Source organism: Psammomys obesus, unplaced genomic scaffold, assembly GCF_907164565.1.
Source record: "Psammomys obesus unplaced genomic scaffold, mPsaObe1.curated_primary_1811, whole genome shotgun sequence".
Classification (NCBI taxonomy): Eukaryota; Metazoa; Chordata; class Mammalia; order Rodentia; family Muridae; genus Psammomys; species Psammomys obesus.
This window is the reverse complement of record NW_026596034.1, coordinates 37,908,575-37,929,424: the sequence shown is the minus strand read 5'-3', so window position 1 is coordinate 37,929,424 and position 20,850 is coordinate 37,908,575. Positions and strand designations below refer to the sequence as shown.

At 42.1% G+C, this 20,850-nt stretch overlaps 1 protein-coding gene across 3 annotated transcripts in view; it reads left to right on the top strand.

The window, feature by feature from the left end:
• Ankrd11 (ankyrin repeat domain containing 11) overlaps window positions 1-20,850 on the top strand; it is a 175,770-nt gene that overhangs the window by 84,047 nt on the left and 70,873 nt on the right. The window lies entirely within an intron of this gene.

Here is a 20,850-nt window from a genome sequence, read left to right as displayed (position 1 = left end):
GGGCCTTCCATTCTGGAGGGTGAGGTCCTACACAGCATACCCACTCTAGCATTGAAGTTGCCTTGAACCTTTAAAAATATTATTTTTAAAGTTTTATTTATTTATTATTTGTATAGTATTCTGCCTGCATGTGAGCCAGCAGGCTAAAAGAAGGCACCAGGTTTCATCATTATAGATGGGTATGAACCACCCTGTAGTTTTGAACTGGGAATTGAGCTGAGACTTGAATTCAGGACTTTTGGAAGACCATCCAGTGCTCTTAACCTCTGAGTCATCTCTCCAGCCCACCTTGAGTCTTAAAATCCCATTATCAACACTAAGCCAAGGTATAGCACGCATCTCTAGTTCCTTTTCAGTAGGCTATTTTTTGACAAATGCTTTAGTCAGCCATTCAAACAAACTTTTGACAGTTTTTTTTTAAACATATGAGCTTTCATATGAAACCTAGGATCTCCACATAGTGAGCCCTTATCAATAAACTCAGCCTATTCCAATTTTATGTTTCTTATGTTTGTTATCCCATACCTTTAAAATTCATTCTGTCACATTTTCTGCAAATTCCTGTTTGAATGAATTAGCAAGCTCATTTAGTTCCTCAGTAGTGTATCTCACCTCCTTGTGCACTCCACCTTCAGCCTCCCCTCTAGGAGCCTGCTAGCCTTGAGTCTGGTATTGGGTCTAGAGGCAGCTGTTGGTGGGCCCTGAGGGACATCAGTATTGTCTTGCCTGGCATCTCCTTCAGAGAAAGGTACTGTGGGTTTATCAGACAATGAAGGCCCAGTTTCTTCAGGCAGGGTTGGAAAAGGCAATAAGGGGGTGGTGGTGGGAGTGAATCCTTGAATCTGTAGGGTCCTCCCAGATATCCCAATTTCAAGTTACAGGATCCTATTCTTTGGCAACTGCCGTCCCCTCTCCCCCAGCCACCATGGGATTTCCCCTGGAACTCTTTAGTCCAGACCAGCCTTGAACTCACAAATGTCCACCTGCCTCTACCACTGGAATGCTGGGATTGAAGGCATGCGCCACCACTGCCCAGCAATTCACCAATCTTATAATGGCGGCTCCCTATTTGATTTTCCACAACTTGAGCTCTGGGGTGGCTGGAGAGAAGATTCTCTTCCAAGGCACAGTCAGCAATTGTTTAGGAGTCTGAAGTTTAGACGGGTTATGTGTACCTGAAGCCAGTCAGTTTTACTACTGATTTCATTGTGGCCTTTCACCATACTCTTGAGAGGCTAGAAGTTTTATCATGGAGCACCTTTTTCGTTGTCACTTTATCCAGAGATGCTAGGAGCAACCAATCAGCAGCATCATTTTCTACAAATTGTCAGAAGTTTTATATGTAGATTTGTCATATCCATTGCCTCTAACAATGGGTGAATTAGGAATACCAAATCCATAACTCCTTAAGTTTGATACAGACTCTGAGCCTTCAGGAGAGGCTTCAGTATCTGTAGATGTTGACATTTGGAAAGTTCCTACAGAATCTTCAAGAAGCAGGCACTAGTGCCAGTGAAGGAATGGACTTGCCAGTTAGAGTGAGGGCAAGAGGCAGAAAGAACAAACAAGCTTCCTTCTTCCATGACCCTTAATAGGACCACCAAAATGAGTGGCACAGATTAAAGGTATGTCTTCCTACCTCAAAAGATCCAAGATTAAAGTGGGACTTCTCACTTCAAATGATTTAATTAAGAAAAAAGCCAGAGATGGGGGGGATGGGGAAAGAAAAGGAAAAAAGCCAGGTGGAGTGGCACAGCACTCAGGAGGCAGAGGCAGGTAGATTGCTGTGAGTTCAAGGCTAGCCTGGTCTTCAAAGCGAGTCCAGGACAACCAAGGCTACACAGAGAAACCCTGTCTTGAAAAGACAAACAAACAAACAAATAAAATAGAAAATAAAGGGGGGAAAATCCCTTGCTGGTGTCCTCAGCCATTTCGATTTAGTTGATTCCAGAATAGCCATCACGTTTTCTTTCATTCTACACCAAGAAAGCTGGTGTTTCCTCTGGACTGCCGTTACTACTGCTGCACAACTATCACTACAGTCCGAGGCCCTTCCTTGCTGGTGGTTGTGTATTGGGCGAGAACAAAATAGGGGTGTCAGCAGTTCTTACTGGGCTCCCTTGTCCCACACACATAGAAGTTCTGTTATTATTTATATCTATTTATTTTTCATGTGTAGGAATATTTGTTTTCTCTGTGTGTATTTTCAACATATGTGGTGTTTCCTAAGGTCAGAAGAGGTAATTTGATCCCCAGGTGTTGATGGCTGTGAGCCATCATATAGGTGCTGGGAACCTAACCTGGGTCCTCTGCCAGAGGATGTCTTTCATTCTGAACCAGCTCTGCAGTTGCACCTCCACCAAACATAGCTTTGTAGAACTGTTAGAATATTCCCTGACTGGGTCTGGCTGCTGATGTTCAACAGGATCCTCTTTTTTGAATGTTATGCTCATAATGGCAGCCTGATGGCTCAGCACCGCCTGCCTGACAGTGTTTGGTCTAGAGTCTTTCACTCACAGGCTTGCTGCACTTTGGATTTGGTGCACTTTGGCTGTTGCCCGTGTGGTCTTGTCCTGCATGGCATGTGATATGAGAAACATTCTGAAGCCTCTTTTGGGGGGAGGCTGCAGTGTTTTAAAAGTGGGTGGGTTTTTTTTTTTTTTTTTGAGTGTTTATCTCTGTAACATACTGTTATTGCTAAGCTTGGTTGACTTTTCAACTTACTTTATATTCTGATATCTCACATGTGAAACAGGGGTATTGGCTTTTTCATCCCTCTGCTCCACCTATACTGTTCTTAAGCCATGGGCTCCTCCAAGAAGTGTTTCTGTCTGCTGTGGGAATTCAGAGGTTTCTTTCTGTACAAGGGAACCCAGCATATTCACAAGGGAGTCTCTGTCTTAACTTTTAAGTGTCTTAATCTTAGCCTTGGTCTGATTTGCAGTGTTTGGTGTTTCATTGTTTCATACTAGTTTTCTCAAAGTAGCAGAAGTCCAGATCTCCTTGTCAACACCCTGTGAAGCAATTTATCTGAAAAGTTAAAACAACAACAACATTGAAATGTGTCATTTGCAACTTTGTGAATACTAATATTAAATATCACTTTATGTCCCTTCGCACCAGTGCAGTCTGGTTTAGATCTTCCTGGGGCACTGACCAGTTGGTGTACTTCAGAGAGGCTGGGGTTGCCCTGGGCTGTGGCTCAGTTGAGAAGAGTCTGCACATGCGGAGCCCCATGGGCGGCCACATCTCTGCTTCTTTAGAGATGTCTTTTTGTTGTTGCTCAGGCTAGCCTTAAACTTGAGGTTTTCCTTTCTTACCCTCCTGGTGCTGTAATTAGAAGTGCACACACCATGTGGGCTGCCCCCCTCCCTGTTTAACATTCATTCATCTGCTACCTGTCACTTCTGGAGAACGCTGACACCTTGTTTACAGTACTCCTTTCACGTTAATAGGTTTTCATCCCTTCACAGACTGCTAGGTCTGTTTGTTCCAAATTGTTGAAAGTTATAATCAAATAAGAACCAACGTTGTGGCTGCTATTGGGAAGTTGAGGGGGTGGTCTGTGGTAAAAAGAGTTGTGGCTGTCTAGACCCAGAGGCCAAGAATGAGCAATGAGCTCCATCTTTTCACCCTATCAGAGTCACTTAATCACTGTCCATTCTCAAGTGTCTCACTATGACTTAGGTTAAGAGTTAGTGATTACAGGCAACCTTGATGGTGAATGCCTGTAATTCCAATACTTGAGAAGCAGAGTAAAGGAGATCAGGAGTTCCACACACTCACAAAAGCAGTAGAGTTCATGGTTAAATATAAATGATTGCCTCCAAAATAACCTCAGTCTTTCTACAAAGAGCTAGTTAAAGTAAAACATTGGTGGCCATATTATGTTGGAAGGGCAGATCTTTTGTGCTATGAACTGAAGTGACCTACTCATTCACTGTCTTAGAAAAATTGATACTTTATTGTTACTAAAACTGTTCATGGACCTTGAACAAAACTTTGTTTTAATTTGTAAAAGCTGGCAAAGCACAACATTATAGTCTAGGGGCTCAAGTGTATATCCCCTACATGGAGGTGGGAGACCCTAGACCAAAGTGTGGGACTGGGACTTACAGGGTAATGTGATCTACAGCTCTGGTTCTGTCTCGAGCTTCTTCTGAAGGTTGGTGGCAGTCTTTGGTTTTCCTTGGCTTACATACAACTTTCTGCATCTCCCTCCAGTCTCTGCAGTCTGTCTTTATTTGCCTTCCTCCGGTCTGTGTCCAAAGCTGCTGTTTATAAGACAACCAGCCATACTGGATTTAGTGATAGTCACAGTGATCTTATCTCTGCTTGACTTTACCTACAAAGATCTCTGTCCAAATAGTCACATGCTAGATTTCCATGGTTATTTTTGATAACATAGTTTGATTTGTTCCACCAGCAAATAAATTTTAAGTATAAAAAAGAAAGTAGGTGTCTTAACTTTTCTGTTTTCATGACAAAACACTGTGACCAAGACATCTCATAAAAGGAAGCATTTAATTTGGGCCTCACAGTTCAGAGGGTTAGTCTATGGCAGCAAGCAAGTATGGTGTTGGAGCAGTAGTTAAGAGTTTACATCTGTTGCCTGTTGTCAAGTCTGACAAAAGGGCTCTATCCCCAGGACCACATGGTGGAAAGATAAAACTGACTCCTTTGTATTGTCCTCCCACTATCTCCCTATGTCCTAGGCCTGCCTGTTATTAATATTGAAGTTTTGGGCTACACTTTATTATATTCATGTTAACCTTGAACTTTTGTTTTAGCCTCCTGAGTGCTGGGATTACAGGCATGTGCTGCAGTGCTTTGCTCCTCATATATGGTAACCATTGACTATAGAGATTTATAAAATAACTGACAAGACTTTGTAGGTAGGACATTTTCTAGAAAAAGAAATGTTTTTGCTTGTCACTGGGCATCACTTTTCAATTTAGAATATGGAGGGACTGTTGAAGTCAGTGCTAGGGTTGAATAGATTTGTTTGTGAACCTTAGGGGTCAAGGTTTCAATCATAAATATTTGTATGTTGAGTTTGCAGGGGTGTCCCCAGATGGAGTATGGGTGTTGAGACTGGAGGCCAGGAGATGATGAAATCAAGCCTTAAGGAATTTGTGTTTTAGAGTACCAGATGCTGTTTGGTTATGTAAACAGGGCAGGGCCTTGGGACAAAATGAAATTTTTTTTTTTTTTTTTTTGCCTCCAGGAGCTGACCCAGTACTGTGATTCTTGTGGATCCAAACTCTGCCTTAAAATATACTTTGTATTATGGCAGAATTGCCACTAAAGTTTTAAAAAATACTGCATTTATTTTGTGTATGAATGTTTTGCATGCATGCATGTATGTATGTGCACCACGTGTGTGCTAAGTGTCTGTAGAGCCAGAAGAGGGTGTTGGAACTGGGAGTTAAGATGCTTTTTATCTTCACCATATGGGTTTGGGAGCCAAACCTCGGTCCTCTGCAAGAACAGGTGCTTTTTAAAAACTGCTAAGCTATCTCTCTAGTGCCCAGGACAATCCCTTTTTAAAACCTAAACTATGCCTGGAGATGTAGTCCTGCCAGCAGTTGTCACCATGTGTTAGGCGGTGGGTTTGAACCAGTACTTCAGATTTCCATGAGAGCTGAGCATAAAGGACAGAGCTACTTTATAATTTTGCCTCAAACACACATTCCACATATCAGTGTTCTGCACCAGAATAGTCCATCTGTTACATCAAAGAATGCTTGCTGACTTCCATGGTTATACCAGAGTCAGAAGACCCTTTCCCTGGGGTTTCCTAAGACCCTCAGAAAAACACAAGATACTTGTGTTACAGTTCCTAACAGTAGCCAAATTACAGTTATCAAGTTGCAATGAAAATAACTATGTCTGGGGTCACCACCTCTAGAATATGAGGAACTATATTAAAGGGTCCTAGCATTAAAGTTGAGAACCACTGCTTTACAGCATCATACAGACCAGTTTCACTGCTATAAACACCACCCATGTTCTGGCTGTTTGACCCTCATTTCCTCTCCCGTGGGCAGCTGTGGACCAGTTTTACCTTTCAGTATGTTTTGATTTGGAATCCTACAGTATGTTCCTCCCTCCCTCCCTCTCCCCTTTCCTTCCCCCCCCCCCCCCCCCCGTTGCCATCTCTCATTCTCTAATTTTTCAGAGACAGGATATCTCTACATAGCCCTGCCTTTTCTAGAACTCACTATGTAGACCAGGTTGGCCTAGAACTCTTTAACAGAGAGGCCTCCATACTGCTGGGAATTAAAGGCATGTACTACCCTGCCTGTATGTTACCTTTTTCTGATGGGCTTCTTTCTCATAATAATGGACATTTAAGGGACGCCCATGTCTTTATGTGGCTTGAGAGTTCCATTTCCTTGTAACAGAGGTCCATGTGGCTCTCTTAGTTCATAGCATATGGTTTCTTGACCATTTTTAAACACTGTACATTTGTTGATGGAAGTGACCATTTAAACATTTGTTGATGGAAGAGACCAAAGTGGAGATGGTTTTTCTGGGGTTTTGGAGCTCTAGTCCAGATACTGTGTGAAGTTCCCTGCTGCAGGCCCCTGAGTCCCGATGCACAACCAGCTCAGTGGCACATGTTGTGTGCAGTCCTTGCTTGGGCACCTAATTTCTTTAAGAAATTTATAATTCCTCAGTTGGGTTTATATCATCAATAATATATTGATATTATCACCAAATTTGTCCAACTTGTTTGATTGTATAAGTATGTGAACTTATGACCTTCTATCTTAGTCTACCGAGTACTGGGATTGCAAGTATATGCTACAATACCTGTCATTTATGATGGTGGATACTACCTACAGATCTATAACAGTAGGCAATTAGTGTACGAAAGTTTAGGTTGCAGTATGAAGTTACTACTTGAATCCCATACAGAGTCAGCTCCTAGGATGCAGTCTTGTGTCTTTGACCAGGTCTCAGAGACTTGGAGCAAGTTGCTCACCCTGGGCCAGTATTATTTTCAAAACCCCAACCTCTTGTCAAGTCCCCCCTAGAAGGATATGAGAAGATAGAAAGTCGTGCCTTCTTGTTGTTTCTAAGGCCAGTTCTGCATGTGCTTTACAGGTCCCTAACAACCCTGCTCATGGGCTGAGGCTAGAAGGTCACCCGCTGTTGGCCTCACACACCTCTTAGGAAGAGGTGCTGCTTCACAGAACAGAAGGTGAGACCAGCAGGTGGTTGCATTGATTTAGAAGAACATTCTGACAGCTAGGAAGCTGCAGCTTTTTCTTTTGTAGAAATGCTCAGGCTTTGTGCGTAAACATTTTTCTCTCATCCTGCTGACAGCATTTATTGTGAAACCAAGGAGTTGAATTTATAAGTGATCTTGTTACAGGTAAAAATCTCAGAAGTGAACATCTTATAATGTTGCTGTTTCCGAGATATAGACCTTAATGTTGAAGAATCCACAGAACTTTTGATTATGTAGGTATACGAAAAAGTTTGTAAAAACAGCCACTTGTAAACTGGCTTACAGGTTTGTAAGCCACAGTGTTGGCTCACACCTTTACTGTTGGACTTGGGAGACAGAGGCAGGTGGATATCTCTAAGTTCAAGACTATCTTGGTCTACAGAGCAAGTTCCAGGACTGCCAAGCTACACAGAGAAACCCTGTCTCAAAACAAACAAACAAACAAACAAACAAACAAAAAAAACACCACAAGACAACAACAAACCATTTATTGCCTGTTAGAAATAGAACACTCTTATTTAAAATAACTAATTTTTCAACAAAAAGTTAGTGATTAGAGATTATTGTCTTAAAATTCTACAAATTATGCCTTATGTTAGCTTCTGAATTCAGTTTTGTTTGAAGTATACAAAGAAAAATTTAAAAAAAAAAGCATTTAGTATTGTGAGTATAATTTTGGAGGGGTTTTGGCAAATGTTGGTGCCCTGCTTGCATTTCAAGGTTTCTTCTCTGGGTCTTTCACATGATGAGTATGGGTTTGTCATCCTGTGCAATGCAGCATCACGCACTGATCTTTGGGAATAAGGTTGGCAGAGTTAGTCACATATGCAGATGTTGCTGTACTTTCAGGGGTATGTGTGATGGTGGTTACCCCAGAAAATTGACAGGCACTGCCTGTCCACTGCTTTCCTAAACCCAGTCTTTCCCAAAAGCTTTCATTTTAGTACATCAGACTGGCTGTTTCTAGAAGAGGAGTTATCTCCTGTTTGTTCTCCAGAAAGCATTTACCAGTTCTTCCTATGCCTCAACAAATGAAATTTCTAACTCTTTGATAGAAGGAGGTGTCTCCCCAGGAGAAAAAGAGCCTGTTTAATTGGATCTTGCATGTCAGGCAGTATAGGTATCCTTTAAGACAACTGAAGATACTGGTTTAGCGGGGCGATTCTTTTTACCTCCTTTCCCTTCTGTCTCCCGAGAACTCTTCCTCCTTTCTCCCCTCCTCCCTTCTTCCCAGTGTCTCTCTTTATGTGGTTTGGGGTGTTACCTTTAAGTTGAATTATCTGTTTAGGTACCACCCCAGTAAAAGTTAGTGTTGGTAATAAAAATTTCTCATACTTGTAGATTTCCTGGGATGGTTTGGAGGCTCCTCAAGATTCTTTGGACCACAGTTTGAAGACAGCTGTGCAGAGGTGCTCAGTCTGTATGCTTTTAAATTAAAAAAAAAAAAATTAATATTAAAAAATTCTACACCCAGGCTGTCCAGATAGCTACACATGTTAAGAAGGCACACGGTGGCAAGCCTGAAGACCAGAGGTCAGTCCCCCAAGTTGTCGTCTAACTTCCACAAGTGTGCACCGTGGCGTGTGTTTCCTCATAAACTTAAAATGCAGCCAAATGTTTTCCACTGTTAGGAGAATCTTTATCTGTTAGCTTCTCTAGTGTATATTGTGTGTTCAGTTTCAACAGGTTCTCCATGCTGTGGGCCCTTGGCAGAGTTGCCTTCTAAAATTTTCATGGAAATATTAAGCTGTGGTAGAGCCGGTCTGGTTTTCAGTGTTCAGAGACTGGCTGTGCGTGTCCTCAGTTGTGTATTGGCACCAGAGCTGCTTTTCTTCATTTCGTCTTGCTTTTGGTGCATACCAGTAGCAGTCAGTGTCTCTGCAGTATGGGATGATTGCTTATGTGATGTCCACCAGTAATCTCTCCTTAAACGACCTCTTCTCCCAGGACTGTGGAGCCATTCCTCTGGCATCCCATAGCCCTCCCTGTGCCTCATCTAGTTTCCTTTGCTTACATAATTCTTCCTGTTTAGAAGATGCTTCAAAATAACTGCACTTTATTTTGTAGAACAGGATTCTTTAGTTAACTAACTTCTATGTTGGTTTCTATTCATTGCTTATTCTACATCTTGCCCTTTCATTGCTTATTCTACATCTTGCCCTGTATCTTAGCCTGGCATGCTTTAGCAATTTGTCTTTGTTTTATCAAAAATTTCAGATGAAAATATCATTTGGATTACAGTGTCTTAAAAATCTAATGTTATGCATTTGCTGACTTGGAGATCTTTTTTATTTAGGTTATTTTCTATATGTAGTATTAAGGTCTTGGAGAAATTTTTCTCTCTCACCTGTGTGAGACCTCAAGGCTTTCCAACAGTTCTGGAAACTGTTGGCTTTAAAATATACCTGAGTGGGTTAGAGAAATGGCTAGCAGTTTAGAGCACTTACTGCTTTTGCAGAGGAACCAGGTTGGATTCTCAGCATGTATACAGATGTCTTATAATCATCTGTAACTCCAGTTTCAGAGGGGCCCAGTACCCTCTTTGGACCATTTTGGTCATCAGGTAACATCTGTGATGGAAATGTTTATACACAGGCAGATTGTTCATAGACATAGAAGTAAATACATCTTGAAAAAATAGTTCAGGAAAGCCAGGCAGTGGTGGTGCACCCCTTTAATCCCACTTGGGAGGCAGAGGCTGGCAGATCTCTCTGAGATCAAGGCCAGCCTGGTCTACAAAGCAAGTCCAGGCCAGCCAAGGCTACACAGAGAAACCCTGTCTAAAAACCACCACCAGAACCCCCCCATCCCCACCCCCACCCCCCAAAAAAGAAAAAAAGCTCAGGAAACTTGGTGTTTAATTCTCTTGGCCATACATTGTGTAAAAATAATGTACAATGTTGTTGAAGCTCATAGTATATCTGAGTGATTTATTGTCAAGCGTGACTTCCATGTATTTGTTTTGTCTTTTTGAGACAGTGTAATTTTCATCTGAGGTTTATTTCTTCATATCCTTTATGTTTCTAGTTATATTGAATATTGGAGTTGAATTATACTGCTCATGACCACATCTGCTAACTTTGACATTTGTGTCAGCTCTGGACTGGTTTTACTTGGTGGTGTTTATCCTTCACTACCCGCCTTGGGGCTGGAGCCTTCTCTTCTCTCCCCCCCCCCCCCCCCCCCCCCCCCCCCCCCCACCCGCCCCCTCCTCTCTCCCCCCCCCCCCCCCCCCCCCGGCTTGGTAATTTTTTAAAAATGCTTTATTTTCCCCTGAAAAACATAGATTTAGAGAAAAGTTGCAAAAAAAAAAAAAAAGGCAGAATTCTTACATAATTCTCACCCAGTTTCCTCTAATTGTTGCCATGTTAGCAGCCACCTTGGTCTGAACTAAGAAGCCAGCATTGACACATTAGTGTCAACAGTAGACATTTTAGAAATTTCCAGGCCTTACCTAATGTTCTGTTTTTATCATAGGACTACAGATGGTATACTTCATCACATTTATTTCTTCCTTTGCAACCCCTTCCCCACATTCTCTTCATACTATGGAATCGCTAATCTCTGAAGTTCACTTTGTCTCTTAATAGGGTGTGGAGGTGGGTGTATTGTTCTGATTTCAGTTCTATTTTGATACCTAGGTGACTATTTGACTCATACCTTGATCTTATTGGCTCAGAATAACCTCACAGCAAGTGGTTGCTTGTATAGAAGAGGAAAGTATGTTCTCCTGCAAGTCCAGCTTCTTTTCAAGGAGTGGTTTTACCTGAGTTCCCCATAAACAGAAACAGCCTTGGGCTCTAGTCCTGTTGTAGATGACACCCTCGGCCTCACAGACAAGCTGGGTTTTGTTTAACCCAGAATGAGCTTTGTGGGAGCACCTGCTGAAATGATTGTCTTTTCAGTGTGCATTCTCTCTTAAGATAGGAGTTTGAGGTCTAGGATAAGCTTTAAAGAATATTCTCTTTTCTGAGGGGAGTTGGGGGTAAGGATAGAGGAGGTCTGAGAAAAAAAAGATATTTTAGATTTCTGTATCTTACTATTTATTCTCTGCAAGGTTACAGCAGGGACCACTGAGTAGACAAATAGGAGTCTCTGAGGACTCTAGTCAGTGTAGTGGGGTGAGGAGATAGATGTCTGTTTTGAACTTTCATTGGAAGTTGCTGGGGGGATTGGGGGAGCATGGGGCTGTTTTGGGGCCCACACCTGTTGTCTATGTGGTACTATTAGAATTTGACTTAGGTTCTTGGCTTTGTACTTGATGCTTCCTACCTTGTGCACCTAGACTCTATACTTTTCTTAGTCTCAGGCCTCCTTGACCCTATTGTCTGTGCTTGCTCTTTCCAATCTGGTGAGTTCGCCTTCTTTCTCTGCAGATGTATATTGAACTGGTGGTGACACACAGAGATAGCTTCTTTGAATAGTGGTAGGGTTCCTTTTCCACCAGTTTGTGAGAACTATGAAGGTCATTTCTCCTGTGTCCCTCTACAAGTAGGCAGAAATAGGCTGGCCTCAGAATCAGAGATGCCTGCCTGCCTGCCTGCCTGTCTCTCAAGTGCTGGGGTAAAGATTTGATCCATTATGCCTGGCCTTGACTTGGTTTTTTTATTGTTGAGTTAGTTGGAGTTGTCACGCTGAAGCTCTTTTGTGCTTTGCACAGTAGGCCTAAGTAGATGGGTGCTGTCTCCCAGAGTTCTGAGCTGTTTCTCTTTTCTCCCTTTACCTTTTTCAGTACTAGATATAAAGCCACACTAAGCAAGTTCTCTACCACTGAGCCCTCACTCAGCTGCCACACCCTTTTTTGGTTGGTTTATTATCTTCTAGGTCTTGAGTACCAGGACGTTTTAAAATCTCTGGGAAGCACCTGTATTTGTTTCTGTTCTGTGGCTTCAGTTGTCTCTGTATTCTTAGGCTCAGGAATACACTGTTAGGTGCGTAGGTCTCCTTGTCTTTTAGTCTTTATGTACCTTCTGCAAAACTCCTAGCTCTAGAGACAGGCACATAGCCTGTCTGTGCCAGCCAATTGAGACTTGTTCTCCTTACCTTTCTGTTCTTCTGGGAAAGTAAGCATTTACCAGGCTTCACAATTCCTAGATGCCCTGCAAATTTCATGTCTCTTCTTGGTTTTTTTCTTTCACCAAAGACTTGTTTGATCTTATTGCAAAGATGTAGATTCATCACAGGCCAGGCACCTCCCTTTGTTGTGCTATGTGATGCCCACAGCTCCTCATGGGGACCTGTTGTCATTCTGATAGTACTGCAGATATGCCCCTTGGGGTCATGGTCTAGAATAGCTTGTTTCCAGAACAACCGATGCTTTACAAGTACTACCTGCCTAAGGATCAAAGGAATTGAAAATGACATTGTTTTGCAAGAGATTATGTGTAAGAAATATTAGTTTTCTATAGTGAATTTCTTAGGAGAGGTGGGAGTATTATAGATACTCATTTATGTTATGCAAATGACTAGTTTCTATAGACTTGTTTTTAAAAAATTGTTTTTTAGATTTTTTTTGAAAATTACTTAGTATATTTTTGTTAAAAAAAAAAATTAGAACATTGAAGGTGCAGTTTGCATTTCCCCTACCACTCATCCATCCAGACTCTTTCTTTCCTCCAGTATAATACATGTGCATGGATTAGACAGGTCCAGAGTTGTGTGAGCTGCTGTTTTGAGTTTCCTCTAGTTTTTTGTCTAGTTTGAGCATCACCTGTTAAATTCAACAGATTCCAATTATTAACATGACATACATTCTCTGTAACATCTTGAATAAAAGAAGTAAAATATGATATGCAAACAGAGGAATGCAATTATGTAAATCTTTATTTACAAAACCAGATGGTGGGGCTGGAATGATGGCTCAGTGGTTAAGAGCATTTACTGCTCTGCCAGAGGACCCGAGTTTCCAGCACCCATATGGTAGTTCACAACCATCTATAAATTCTGCTTTAGAGGATCCAGTGCTGCTTTCTGATCTCTGATGCATACATATATATGCAGGCAAAGCTAGGACAGCCAGGCTCCACTCATTTATGTACATAGAAAGTTTAATAGTAGATTGCTGTAGCAGACTTTTGCTACCTTGAGCTTCCTTTTTCTTTCATGTCTTTCCACAATTTCAACCCCCTAACACCAGATAGGAGAGAAAGAAGGATAAAGAGGAAAAATATTTATGGGGTGACTTCCTCGTCTTGTTAGGAACTCTTTGTGTACATGAGAAAATAAAAATGTGGAAGATGGCACATACTGCTTTTTTATCAGGTCTATTTCACCACAACAGCTTTCTTGTTGACACTATCTTCAGTGATGCTTTTCCATAGAACCGTAGTTTATAAGTCTATAATTGGACACATCTGTGCTTTGCTTTATGTTCCTGTTCTGCATTCTTTCCTCCTGTGTCATGTGTTGAATTCTGACGAGTCCATTACTGGGTCATTGTATACATCCTATTTGCATTTTCTTGTTCATACTATTCCTCTACCCCAGAGAAACTGCTGTTGTTCCATTGGTTGGGTGGCCCCATTTTGAATCTTCGCATGAGGAGGCCTGGGTTTGAAATAAAGCAAAACCACACTAAATGGCAAAATTGGCTATGGCAATGTTAGTCTGTGTTTTATCCATGTCTTACAACTCACTCTATCTTGTTGGCGGGGGTGGGGTGGGGTGGGGTGGGGTTGGGGGTTGCTGTTTAAGGAAGAAAAGTTTTTTCTTTGTGAATTAGTTTTGGGTGGGTACATGATGATTGGACCTAGCAGTTTATGTGTGTTACAAGATAGGGAATTTGTCCTCCATGGTTTAAACCCCCACCCCTCCACTGTTGTAATTAGGTCTAGTTGATAAGAAAAGTATAACATATACTTTAATCATTCAGTTTGATGGCCAGACATAGTTGCACCCTTAGTCCCTGCACTCCCAGCATTTGGACAGCAGAGGCAGGTGGATCTCTGAGTTCTAGGCCACCAGCCTCATTCATAGAGTGAATTCTAGGACAGCCAAGCTACATAGAGAAACCCTGTCTTGAAAATCCAAAACCAAACACAACAACTAAACAGTTGATTCATTGAGACTAGAGAGACTGCTCAGTGGGTAAAGAGTTTACTTACCCTGCTGGACAAATGTGAGGACAGGAGTTTGGATCTGAGCACTTACATAATTGCTAAGAGAGGTACACCAGCACTCAGAAGATAGAGGATCCCCTAGAAAAGGTAGAACTGAATCAGTGATCTCTAGGCCTCAATGTTAACGTGGAAAACACTTGATAGGAACGCAAAACCAGTTTATACATTTTTAATTAAAAATTTACATTTGATAATTTCACATATGTATATAATATATTCTGGTCATATCCACGCACTGCTTGCCCCTCCCCCTTTTTTAATGTCCTTGTAAATGATTGTGTATTGGTCTTGTTCATTTGTCATGACAGAAGAAGGCAGAAGCACTGCAGAGTGGAGTGACTGTTTCCGAGTCACTTTCATTTCTTGTGTGTGTTTAAGCCTTGGAGTGAATGAAGTGAAAGTGTGGCCCATTTTTAGCTGACTCATCAAGCAGGTGAGATAACACGGGGCTCTCCTAATGTAGAGTTTTTAATGGTCTGGGTGCTCTGGAAGTCATTCTTGATACGAAGTCTTATTGGTTAAATCTCATGTTTGCCTTTGTGTGTTGCAGTGGAAGGATTTTAGGCCAGGTGGGTGCTGGGCTAGGTAGCTTGACCTTGTTTGTGAAATGACTGTGGCAAAACTTGTGGAAGAAGGGCCACTGCTGCAACTGTTTCGCCAGAAGAGCAGGCCTGTTGTAGTTCTTATTCTGAGCTCAGTGGAGGCATCTGCAGCACAGTTTCAGGCCTCACAAGAGGTGTTCAGGTGCCCATGCATGCACAGCTGCGGATGGTCCTGTGTGCGCCCCACCCTCCTTCATCTAGAATGTTGAAGCAGAGACATTTCTCAGGGTCTCTAAGTTGCTGAGTCTACACTAGGCCAGGATCTTGCTGGGGCTTGATGGCACGAGAGAAGGTGTGAGGAGGTCTGGCCTGTAAGCCTTCAGTATTATTTCTAGGGTGAATCCTAGCATGTTGTCCCTTCCAGAGACTTCTCTGTGTCCTTAGAGCTCAATCCTGAGAAGATTATTGGTGGGGGATTAGTTTTATTAATTTCAGTTTTGTTTTGTTTTCGAGACAGAGTTTCTCTGTATAGCCTTGGCTGTGCTACACTTGCTTTGTAGACCAGGCTGGCCTCACAGAGGTCTGCCTGCCTCTGCCTCCCTGAGTACGAAGAGTACAGTTGTGCACCATCATGCTCAGCTTTTTAATTTTAGTTTTTTTTCCTATTAAGTGACTTTTCTTTTTTGCCAGCGTCTCACTGTGTAGCTGTCCTGCAACTCAGGAGATCTGTCTGCTTTTGCCTCCCATGTGCTGTCATTTAAAGGCATGAGCCACTATGCCTCTGGCCAACTGATTCTCCCCCTCCTCCACTACTACAGCCTGCTCATTCTCTCTTTGTATTTCTGAGAACTTTGGTTCCTCAGAGTCCCTGACCCTGTGCTGTATGGTGAAATAGCCCACTCTTACCAAAATAATCCTGCCCCGAATGAAGTTTGCATTGTGGTCACTAGGGGACTGGGCTGTGGCATGCCGTATCTCTATGTTACTGACATCGAAGTTGAACCTGGTATAACTTTCAGCCCAGCCTGATTTGATTTCCTGGGTTAATTTTCAAGTCACTTTTAATTTAATACAGGACAACCCTTACATATTTTCTCCTAGAATGCCTCAACAATTCTTTTTTTTTTTTTTAAATTACATATGTATGGTATTGTATTCAGTACCATAACCAAGACACTAATACATCTCTGCTACCACAAAGATCTTGTCTGGCTTTTTTTAAAAAATGATTTTTAGTTTGCGTGTGTGACCATGTGCACATGAGTGCAGGTACCTAAAGCCTCAGAGGCTTTAGATCTCCTGGAGCTGTAGTTACACTACCTGCGTGCTGGAGTGGACAGTACAGTGCCCGGAGGTCCTGAACCATCTCTCCAGTTCAGTGTCTGCCTCTTCTTACAACCACACGGACCCCTCCTCTCAGCCCTAACAGCTAATCTGCTGTCCAGCTCTCTATTTGTCTGTTGCTGACCTTTTATGAAATTGAAATCACATGTGGTATTCTGTATCTAGCATCTTTTCTGAGCAAAATATATTGTTCAAGATTCATCCTCATTCCCTGTTATTAATGAATTGTACTTGCATTACATTGTGTGTGTTTTTATTTGTGCTTGATTTTGTTAACATCTGAATTGTTTTTTATTTTCTTTGGCTAATTTGAATGATGCTTCTCTGAGTATGTACACAATATAATCTGTGCAGACCTTTCCGTTTTTCTTGGGTTACATACACCTAGGTGTGGGTTGCCCTACTGTCCCAAGTTTTGATCGAAGCCAGTGTGGAGATGAGAAAATCGTATTGTTCCTTTTCAAGAGGAAGAACGCCCTGGCTCTTACTAGGTTTGATGTTGCTTAGAGTTGATTGTCAGAGCAGAGCTGGTTAGGAACAGATCTGTTTGGAGGAACAGTAGTTGCCCTATAGGACATTCTTCCCTGTCCCTTACTCCTCAGGCACTGCTCACCTCTAACAGTGGTATTGCCTTGTGCTGTTTCACACTACTTCCTCTTCCAGGTCACACTGATTTCCCTGTATTTTCTTCATCGTAAGAAATTAAAAAGCTGAAAAGATGGCTCAGTGGTTAAGAGTACTGGTTGCTCTTTTCAGAGAACGTGGTTCAGTACCCAGCACCAGCACCCACATGGCAGCTCACAGCTATCTGTAACTCCACATTCAGGGGATCTAACACCTCACACAGGCATACATGCAGGCAAAGCACCAATTACACAAAAATGAAAACTTAATCATTTTTTAAAATCAATTTTAAAAAATTATGTATTTTTTAAAAATATCAAAATTATATTAGAGCAAGAGAACATATTGCACCAAAAAAAAAAAAAATGTTTTGAGAACACATTTAGTTTGGAATCTGGTTTGATTTAGGACCCAATGTTCAAGCCATTGAACAATTTGAGCATTGTGAACAAAACTAGAAACAGATAAGTGGAATTTCTTAAATAAATGCAATAGTTTGCTGAAAGTATTGTGTCCTCAACAAGATCCCAAAGAGGAACAACAGTAGCAAACAAAGTGAAGATTAACGAGAGTGTAGTAAGTTTATTTTCTTTTAGATTTAATTATACAAAAAGAGGAAATTTAAAATGGAAAAACTGCAACTTCTCTGAAATACAGCTGCCCTCAATCCAAAAGAGGATGTGAGAAATAGTGTATGAGGTGACTAGAATGTATTTTACATTGATGTTTACCCAGGTTTTTGTCTGTTTTGTGTTGTAGGGTGTGCACAGCACTTTAATAACCTTTCCCCTGAACTGATGGGTAGGCTATAATTTTATTTTAGGAGAGCTATAACATGCAGGAATATACTGAAAAAATGAGATGGTGTCTTTGAGTTTGACATACCACTGTGTATGGAATGTATAGCTGTTGCTAGATGAAATCACCTTTGAGTATCATGGTAAAGAAAGGTTTTATTCTGTAGAAGATGTCTAGAGGCCTTCAAACAGATAGACATGCCAATCTAAAGAAGGGCTGAATCAAGGGTTGGAGGGAGTGGGATCAGGACTAGGCTGTGATGTGGCCTGAGATGTATTCAGATTGTTATGACAGCTTGTTGGCAAGAATCACTTGGAAATTACGGCCTGGTCCCAGATAGTCTCCAGCTTTCTCAGGGGGGTATTATAGAAATTTCTTGTTCTGGGCATAATTACCTTCTTCACAGGCAAACTCATGGCACTGGCTGTGCTGCTCTTGATGTCAGCAGGACCCTGGAACAGTTATTCTGGGTGCTAGAGTCTCTGCCCCTTCAAAAATGTATAGATTACACTATATTGGGTTTCAGTGTGAGTGAGAGATCTTTGATATATGAAAACAAGGGCTTATATGACTTTTATTGTCCTCGCTCTGTACTGCCTTTTCCTAAGGGCAGCAGGGAAGGTGGAGAGTTGAGATAGGGTCCTGGAGTGTTATCTTGGCTTTGTCATAGCAGAGGACAGAAGCCAGCAGTTAGCATACCATAACCTGTCCACTAAGTAGCCTGTAGTCTCAAATTACTGAGAATAGTTTCTCCATGGTTGAGAAACTGTTCGTGGCGCCCCCCCCCCCCCCCTTCAGATACCCTGGGAGCTAATTCTGCCGAGCTGCTCAACCCAATTTTCAGGGTATCTGAAAATTGGGTTGAGGGGTATTTAAAGCTCTCTACGCTGTCTTAAATACCCCTCAACCCAATTTTCCTCCTTCCTTTTTGATGTTCACTCCCTATCAACTGGTTGCTTGCTCTGCCTCTTGACCTATGGTTGGCCTTATTTACCTCTTACAGAAAGCTCTTGGATTAAAGGTGTACTAGTGCTGAGTCACACCACAACTGCTTGCTTGTTTACAATAAATAGAAAGCTCTTGAGCTAAAGGTATGTGCTAGGACTGAGCCATATTACAAGAAACAGGGTTTTCCAGTTCACCGGGGGGGGGGGGGGTTGTCACGGTGGGATCAGATATCATGCAACAGAGAACTTCTGTAGTTCCTAAAAAGCACCTGTTGGTTTCAGTCAGTGCTTCTAATTTGTATGCAAGAGTACTTTCTCCTTGTCCTGCTAGCATGGGTGGGTGGGTGTCCAGACTAGTTCAGTCTAGTATTATAGCTAGAACATTGTTGTAAAGGTAAACAAAGATGAAGAAATAAAAGCAAGTTGAGATAGTGCCGGAAGCACTTAATGACCACGGCCTTTATAAATGGTACAGTGATGTGTCTGGGGCTTCCCGCTCTGTAGCACCCTGGGGAAGTCCTAAAGGTTTCTGCTCTCAGAGCTGCCTGTGTAGTGTGTATTTTGAACTCCCCCCCCCCCCAATAAATCAGCTTTATGGTAACACTGGAATCCTGCCATCAGTCCTTTGTAATTCTTCAGAGTTAGGATGAAAAGTTCCAAGTAGGTGGTACCGAGTAGATTTGTGTGTGATGTGATGATAAGGACCACAGGTATCAGACTACTCATTGGCTCCTAAGTGTTTGTTCTAGGAAATGGAATTTGAGAGTCATATATGGTGGAACAGCCTTATAATTTCAGCTGTTTAGGAGAGTGAAAAGTGGATCCTGAGTTGAGTTCAAGCTCAGTTAAGACATTCATGTTCAAATAAAAGGAAGTAAGTAAATCTTAGGATTTTAAAAATTCTTTTACACGTTTTTTTGTTTTTCTCCAGAAATCAACTGCCTGCTCTGGCACCTTGCCTTTCTCCAGCCTCTTACAGAATTTACCTCTCCAACTAGACAGCAGACAACAGCATTGGTGTGGAGTTGTTGAAATGATTGAGTTAACTCCACAAGGAAGGGCTGTCAACAGCATCTAATTCTAATTCTTGTCGTTGTGAGACCATTTTTTAAAATTTGACCTTAGAGATGTTTTTGCTTCCAGAGTCTGTCTGTCTCGGTCTCTCTCTGTGTATTATAGTATCTTCCAATAAGTTGGAGAAATATCTTAGAATATGATTTCCATGCTAAAGCTTGAGATCTAACATAGTTTTGTTTACCTTTGATATCAATGTCTAAAGTGTGCTTCACCTGTCCTGGGTGTCATCTGCTAGTCCGAATAGACAGGATAGTTGTTAAAGTGGTAAGAGCTCTGAAGGGGACCTGCGACTCTTAAGTGGTTGACATTCATGTGTGTCATGTGTCAATCTCTGTCCACCCCCTTTCCCCCTCCTCCTCTCCCTGACAGGGTTTCTCTGTGTAGTCCTGTCTGTCCTGGAACTCCTCTGTATACCATGCTGGCCTGAGAACTCAGAGATCTGCCTGCCTCTGCCTCCTCCCTAGTGCTGGTGTGTGCTGCCGCCGCCGCCGCCGCCGCCGCCGCCGCCGCCACCACCACCACCACCACCACCACCACCACCACCACCACCACTGTTGCTGGGTTAGTTGATAGTCTTATTGGGATCATAGAGTACTTTAAAAAGATAACTCCCTGCCTTCCTGATGCTATTTGATGTTCTGTGGCAAATAAGTGTTTAAATGGCATCTTAGATACAGTCTATGTTACAGAAAGTTCTTTTTAAAATCATTTAACATGTGCCTACTTGTTCATCTTTATGTTTGCGCACACATGGAGACTAGAGGTCAACACCAGGTACCTTTCTCTGTTGCCTCATGCTGTTTGTCTTTGTTAGAGTGATGGTGTGTTGTGTGGGGAGGTTACACCCATACTTGTGGCCATGCATGCCCGCACACCTGCAGAGGCCTGAGGAAGATACTGAATGTTCTGCTTTATCACTCTTCACTTTTACTTCCTTTTGGCCTCCTACTGAGTCAGAAGGTAGGCCAGCCAGCCAAGGAGGTCCTAGATGGAATGCACCGGTTTCTGTCCTCAAGCACTATGGCACAGCCATGAACATCCACACACATCACACATCCACACACACCACACATCCACACACACCCTTTTTTGTAAGTTTGAATGAGGGGAAGGATGGTCATGTGAACTTAAGTGCCTATGGATGATAGAAGAGGTTTTGT